The 7,963-nt window shown below is 42.9% G+C and overlaps 1 non-coding gene across 1 annotated transcript; it reads left to right on the top strand.

The window, feature by feature from the left end:
• Positions 1 to 267: 267 nt before the first annotated feature.
• On the top strand, positions 268 to 340 carry TRNAF-GAA (transfer RNA phenylalanine (anticodon GAA)). The gene has a single exon. It is a non-coding gene; the product is annotated as a tRNA-Phe (tRNA).
• Positions 341 to 7,963: the final 7,623 nt, after the last annotated feature.

Consider the following 7,963-nt stretch of genomic DNA (forward strand, 5'->3'; position numbering starts at 1 on the left):
TTGCTCACTTCTTTCTTTTGCATGTAGTACTACCCTAAGAACAAGATGTGCTCAAAAACGTGCTGTGCTTCGCAGCGAGGACGGTCTGGCTGCGCCGCCGCGTTGCTGCGCTCCGGCAGAGGGGAACCGGCCCCGGCGCGGCCCGAGCAGCGAGTCGCGGAACTGCTCGGGCAGCGCCGGAGGCGAAAGGGCCGCGCGGGGTCCCGACGAGAGGGTTTCGGCTCAGAAATGCCTTTGTGGCGAGACCTGAGCAACGCACATGCGCCAGCCGAAATAGCTCAGTTGGGAGAGCGTTAGACTGAAGATCTAAAGGTCCCTGGTTCGATCCCGGGTTTCGGCAGACGCTGCTTTTTCGTTTCGTTTCCGCTGCCGCGCAGGGCAGACCCTTTTCGGTCGCTCCCGGGCCCCCGCCTCCGCTCGCCCCGCTGCCACCCCCCGCCGCAGACGAGGGCACGGACGCCTGGAGCCGGGAGGTGAAAGGAAGCAGAGAGGGAGCTGGGCGGCGTGAAGGGCGGGAGCACCGAGGCCGAATTCCCTGAACCTCGGCGTTGCTCGGATGTCGAGCCGCAGCTGGAGCTGCTCCTGTTTCACACGGAGATTAAAGAATAGCCTTTATGGCCAGAAAAACCTAGTAATGAATGTAACTGCATATGGTATTACCGTTTTTTCCCAACAAAATTTTAAGCCTTCAAAAGTGTATTAAGACTGCCCAGTCAAGCACTTGTAGACAGAAGGAAATATAAAAATTAAGATTACTTGTCCAACGTTATCTGTACTCTTATGAGAGTAATGCAAGAAATAAATATTTTTTTCCAAAGAACATTTTTCTAACGTTAGACTTGCTCTTGAGGACTGGCCCTGCCTGTACAGTGTGGTCACAAGCTGGCTGGCCAAGGGGCAAGGACTTGGTCCCAGGCCTGCTTCTAGGTACCAGTATAGACATATACTGTAAATGCTACATTGGAAATTTAGGTCCTGTCTGCCACAGAGTTCCCTCAAGTGCCGGCATAGGTGTAGGCTGCTCTTTCCCACTCCCGAGGTCTTATTTTTACTGTGGGATCCCAGGTGCATGGATATGAGATCATTATGTGCTAAAATTCTGTATAAAATTTACATTTTTAAAATAAGGATAGCGATACCAATTATCTTCTCAGAGTTTGTGTGAAGCAAAACACATATTTTTGTGAAACACTGAAATACTAAGGGCAATAGCCATGGGGACATTGGCAAGAAAATCTAAATTTTGTTCAGTATGGGATTTGGTGAGCAGGCGCTGATTAAGGCCTCAGGTCTTATGTGGAAAAAAGAGGATAAAATTAAGTACTGCAGAGATAATCTTAATTCTGGTATTTTTTAACTTCTGTCTGTTTGATTTTGCAGGCTTGATGCAGATTTCTAATGCGATTTGGCAGGCTCTGGGAAAATAACCCCAAGGGGTGTTGCTTTATTGTTTTTATGTCGCACCACATTCAGACATTTTTCATTCAGCTTTATCTGCTTTACACCATCTTTTTGTCCACATTGCTTCTTTCTCGGTTTCTTCTGGCCAGTGAACATCTCTACATCCGTTTATTGTTCTATAGCTTGTTTCTTCAGGATGAACCCCCTGCTAGGAAGCCCATCCAGGCTACTTTCGTGTCTACCTCGATAAGCCTTTGCTTTTTAATCATAAAGTTCCTTCTGTGCAACTGGGAAACTCCTTTGTCACTACTGATACGGTTGCAAGTATTTTTAAAATGAGTATCAAATGCTGAAGCTGATACCTCACTGGGATTCAGAGGAAAAGTCTAGATTTATAATCATGTTTCAGTCTTAATCAAACATTCAAAATCTGGTAGATTTGGCTGATACGTTTTTTTTTTTTTTTTTTTTCCGTGACCGTCTTTGGCTACCGAGTCACTGTTTTAAGTGAATGAAAGCTGCAGCAGCAGCTCTGGGAGAGGTGTATCGCACCCACCGGCTCAGCTATAGTCTTAAGTACAACTTGTGACAACAAGGTATGACATGTGATGAAGAAGCTTAAGGGTTTACTTTGAAACGCCTTCTAGTTGCTGTTTATAACAGTGGCCAAAACAACGTATCGTGCCTAGCACACTGCACGGGCTTTTTGAGGGTTTTAGCAAGTTCAGGTATTGCTCAGGCGAGACCTTCTGCCTCCTGGTGCGTGTCCCCAGACTTCCACATCTGCTTGATCTAACAAACCCCCTCCTTGTCCCTCCAGACAGTTTCTGCACCTGATGTTTGCTACAGTCTTGTCCGCCTCACAGCTGTGAAAAAAATTTTGCTCATTCTTACATGCAGCAAAAATTCCTTCTTTTGGCATTGAAAATTGGGTCTGTCTGTTAGAAAAGATTTCTGTCTCTTAATTAGCACTTTCCTGACTTTGACCTCTGCACCTTTTTCAGACATCCATTAAAATTCTGTTAGATATTTAGTATGATCAGTGCAAGGATCCCACAATCATAAAGTCAGATTCATGATAATTTTTTTTTAATTTAATAATAACTATTAGTTATCAGCCATCTGGTTTCTGATCTCATAGAAGAACTAGAATTATATTTTTCAACTTTCTGGGAAAGAAATCTATTTAAAAAGAAAATCAAAGTTTTCAGCTAATCATGCTTTTCTAGGATCTGGCCCTCTACATTCAAATCTTACTTTTTTGTGTGTGTGTGTGAGCTAGAAAGTTAGGAGAGATTTATTCCATTTGAGTTCCTCTCAGGAACTCCTTGTAAATCAGCTTTCTGATCCATGTCCTGGGACTTTGGGGGTTTCTGTTTTTGCAATATATCACAGTGTTCTTGCTTTGCGTTTTTGTAGTAATGTAGAGTTCATGGTACACGTAATCTGTGATAGTTAACAAGGCAGATTTTGTGTAGTTAAATGAGTCTTTACCTTCAGTCTTGCTATGCTTATCAGCTTTATCTTTATTCCTTGGGGATCCTTAGAGGAACAGCATATTTTTTGTTTGGCTGTATGTTTGTCTTCTTGCTTAAAGCAAGGGAGCATTCACTACTTTGACCAACAATGTTCTTGGGATTTAGCCCACATGACAGGAGGGATGAATATCTTTTGTTTCATTTTGTATTTTCTGTTAGTATAAATACTAGTTTTGGTATCTTGAATAAAAAGTGTGAGAGAATTGTATCTTCTGGAACTGAGGACTAATGTAAAATCAGGACATTAAAGATTTCTGATATCATTTGAAATATTCTGTTTCCACTGCCTTTCAAATTATTTTTTACATGGTGCAGAGCCAAATCTGGTTAAGGCTTCATATTTCTTTTGCTGTGATTCAGACCATTTCTTGCACTACTGAATCATAGAGATGAGGTCCTCTGTCTACCCCTCTCATACTGGTCTCTGGCTTACACATTTCTGACTTTATTCTGAAAGACAGGTCATGAAGGCAGCCTGTGTGTTAGTCAGACTGCAAGCTTTTTACAGTTTTTGCCCAACATCGGTAAAGCTCCACATGTGCCAAAACTAGAATATTGAAATAACTTAAGTTTCGGTTTGCATTTTATCAACCAATATGAATCTGCTGTATAGAAACTGGGTAGTCTTCTACCATGGTCATTTAGAGTAAGATTCACTTCACTTAACTTTAGGCATTTAATATTTCAGCGTCTGGCTGAGACAGGGTCCGAGATGCCTGTCCGAGAACGCTGGATTGAGAATTGGCTGAAAGGCAGAGCTCAGAGGGTTGTCTTCAGTGGCGCAGTTGGAGGCGTGTGGCTAGTAGTGTTCCCCAGGGCTCAGTACTGGGTCCCATCCTGTTCAACTTTTTCATCAATGACCTGGACAAGGGGATGGAGTGCCTCCTTAGCAAGTTTGCGGATGATACAAGCTGGCAGGAGTGGCTGACACACCTGAGGGCTGTGCTGCCATTCAGAGAAACCTGGACAGGCTGGAGAGCTGGGAGGAGAGGAACCTCCTGAGGTTCAACAAGGGCAAATGCAGAGTCCTGCACCTAGGCAGTAATAACCCTAGGCACCAGTACAAGCTGGGGGCTGACCTGCTGGAGAGCAGCTCTGCAGAGAAGGACCTGGGAGTGCTGGTGGATGACAGGTTGACCATGAACCAGCAATGTGCCCTTGTGGCCAAGAAGGCCAATGGTCTCCTGGGGTGCATTAGGAAGACTGTTGCCAGCAGGTTGAGGGAGGTGATCCTGCCCCTCTACTCAGCCCCCGTGAGGTCTCATCTCGAGTCCTGTGTCCAGTTCTAGACTCCCCAGTACAAGAGAGACATGGAGCTACTGGAGAGAGTCCAGCTTTGGGTTACAAGGATGATCAGAGGGCTGGAGCATCTGCCCTGTGAGGAACGGCTGCGAGAGCTGGGCCTCTTGAGCCTGGGGAAGAGAAGACTGAGGGGGGGGATCTTGTCAATGTGTATAAGTACCTGAAGGGAGGGTGTCAAGGGGATGGGGACGAACTCTTTTTAGTTGTCCCGTGTGACAGGACAAGAGGCAATGGGCAGAAATTGAGGCACAGGAAGTTCTGCCTGACCGTGAGGGGGAATTTCTTCCCTGTGAGAGTGACGGAGCACTGGCACAGGTTGCCCAGAGAGGTTGTAGAGTCTCCTTCTCCGGAGATCTTCAAGGCCCACCTGGATGCAACCCTGTCTACCGTGCTGTAGGTGACCCTGCTGAGCAGGGAGGTTGGACTAGATGATCTCCAGAGGTCCCTTCCAACCCTACTGATTCCATGATTCTGTGATTCTATGAATGGGATGGGCCATCCGGTGGAGGTGCTTGTTTCTCTTCACTGACTGTTTAGGAACCACAGGGTAATTGAGATTTAGTTCTCTACCTTCCAGTCACCTATAGTTAATATATATAAGGTATCTATGCTAGCTTATATTCTTTGCCTGGCTGTGTAGTCAGTCCAGGTTAGAGGATGATGAGGTAACTAGAGGTAACAAAGTTTTTGGACAGCCTTTAGGCATGTGGTCACTACAGCCCTGGTCTGCAGAGAGGTATAGTCAGGCTCTCAGGTGGTAGATCTCTTTGACAGTATTTGCACGCTGTCAGCTGAAGATGCTGAGATAAATGATGTTGCTGACTCAGGATGGTTTCCTCTGCCAGTCAGCACTGTACTTATCAAAACTGTAAGTAGCTTAAGCTTTCCTCTGTGTTTCTACAGATGGTAGACATTAGAAAAAGTGTGTCCATTTAGATGAAAAATGACATGGTACTGAATCTCATTAGCAGAATGATGATACTGCTTCATGATCTCTGAAGAGGTTTCTCAGAGGTGTCAGACAAGCTAATAAGACAGAGGAAAAATTTCACAAAGGAAATGAAAATGTTCATAAATTATCTCAGACGAAAAATGAATAGAACTACACTAAGACAATGCCTGACTTAGAAGCGTAAAAAGGTATCAGCGGTTTCTAAATGTTTATTTCAGGCTGTGAAAAGTTCTAGCAGAGTTGACACAGATATCTGCTGTACTAAAGCCCTGTAGGATTTTAGGACCTTTTTAAACAAATTGTGTATGTTGTATGCTTCAGATAGCATGTATCGTTGGAGGGAGAGAAGCAAAATGTCCTCACGCCTGGAACTTTGGAAGTGGATGTTTTTAAGCAGTGGGACTTTCCTGTTACAGTCAGCTCCAGACTTGTGAGAGATAAGTTCACTTGGGCCACAAAGCCCATTTCAGTGTGGAATCCAGACTGGATTTATCTGTCTACTGTAGTCCTCTGAAGCGTATTGAGCATCACTGAACAAACACCGTATAATATCCTATGATAACTAAATGGGGAAGGTTAGGTCTTTGTTTGATGCAATTCATCCCCTACCCCTAAGGTAGGGAGACTAAAGAGGCCAAGGGAATTTCAGTCTAAAAACATCTATTTCTCTCCATGAACAGAGGAACCTATAAAGAAAGCTTAGGGTGATTAGTCAGGTGTAGATTATCTATAATCAGTAGATATCTAACATAAGACAAGATAGTATTTAACCTCTAGGGTGACTAGGAGGTCTGCTGATAAGGCCGGGGAAAGACCAATGAGGAGAATTCAAAAAACAAGGAAAGTTCGAGTGAACAGAGTCCAGATCGATGGGATACAAACACAGCAGCCTTGTAGCTGCCAAGAAAAGGAAACTCTCCCAAAGGCTGTGAAACTGTCTTTAGCTCATGTTGAATTCTTGGCTGCAATCTTGTCGTATATTATCTCTGAGGCCTGGTTAGATAACTCTTCCCTGAATAACTCTTCTGTTCTAACAATGTATGGATATATTATAGCAAGTATGTTGGTTTTCAATGAGACTTCTAAGGAAAGGAAGTTGGCAAATTAGAAAGGCCCTGGATAAATAACATAAATGTGAGATGGCAGCAGCTGATGACACTGTTCATCTCAAGAGGCACTTTGTGTAAGGGCAGAATCATGAGATCTCCAGAGCTGCTCTGCACGGCCCCAAACTTTGTACTCATTCTCCCAGTCACAGGACAGGGGGATGAAGAATATGGTTATGGAAGGGCAGTGATTTGTGTTGGAGGAAGGAAGAGAGAGGACACTGTTGAATGAGAGCCTGTGCACGTGTATGTGTATGTGTATGAGAGAGGAAAAGTAAAATAGGGTGAGAGGATAAAGATAAGTATGGAGGAAAGAGTGCAGGAGACCTATGCTTAAGAAGGGCGGGAGAGATACCCTTAAGAAGGGCAAGAGAGAATGGAAATGAGCAATTAAGTAAGTAAGAAAGTAAGAAGAAAAATCCCTCCAACATAGAGACAGAAATCAACAAGCATAAATACAGGGATGTAAAAGGCTGAAAAATTATCATAAGACTCACTAGAAATGAAAAATAATCTTGCAAGGGTAAAGAAATCTACATTGCTAGTAGGAGGGCACAGTGACAATTACTCCTTTTCCTTCCGACATCATCCCATATTTTAATTTTGAAATATTTGAAAAATTTGGAAGATTGGAGAAACTTTTTTCTGAGATGTACTATTCTAAGGTGTAAACCTAAGAGGACAAAGTTGTTACTCTAACTGCTCTTTTTTTCCCCAGATTTAATTACTTGAATGTTTTTGTGTAGATCTGGTTGCACCTAGTTACCTTACAGTAAAATCAAATAAAAACCAGTCAAATATGAACAAGATCAGCGGATGTAAGAACAGCTATCCTTTCGTGTGTGTGTGTGTGTGTGTGTGTGTGTGTGTGTGTGTGTGTGTGTGTGTATTCTCTGACGTCTAATAATGTTCATTGTCCATAGTTTCACACTACAATCTTTACCTCAGCTGGACACTCGCCAGCTCTCTCTCTTCCACTTTCCCACCTAACGTGTTCTAGTTTTACCGAAACTCCTAGGAAATCTATGTCCTATTACGAGGATATTACTCTTTAGGATCTGTTCACTATACTGACTAGATGTCTATTGGCTGTTATGGGAACTTAGATACCTAGCTGCTAGGTAGATTCATATATATGGTAAACATAATTAAACTATCCTGGTCTTGAATTGACTGTCATCCTGTATATTTTTTTTCCAGACATTTCTCAGTGAGAATTTCAGAAATAACCCAGTAATGCATAATTGGTGGCAGTATTGGAAAAGCATGCCTCAGGTTGTGTTGGTTACTCTATGAAATTCAAGTACATAAGTTCAATCAATTATCAGCTGAAATATTTATCTATCACTTCAAATACTACCAAAAAGGGGGAGTGAGTGTAAGCTTTGGATAAAGATTAGCATGCGTTCATTTCCATTCAAAACATTCTGTTTATGGCAAATTTCATGTCATGCATAAGGAAAAGATATGTGATATGATTTTTGGAGTAATGAAAAATATAATAAAGTGTTATAAATTGAGTTTCTTGCCAACTAGTAGGCCTTTTTTTGTCCAGACTGGAAATTCTTCTCCCCAGAAGTAGAAGCTCTGCTTTCTTAGATGAAATTTATGACAGTGTATATACCCCTAAACAAATGTAAAGGTGATTTAGCAGAGCAAAGGAT

This window comes from Rhea pennata, chromosome 1, assembly GCF_028389875.1.
Source record: "Rhea pennata isolate bPtePen1 chromosome 1, bPtePen1.pri, whole genome shotgun sequence".
Lineage (NCBI taxonomy): Eukaryota > Metazoa > Chordata > Aves > Rheiformes > Rheidae > Rhea > Rhea pennata.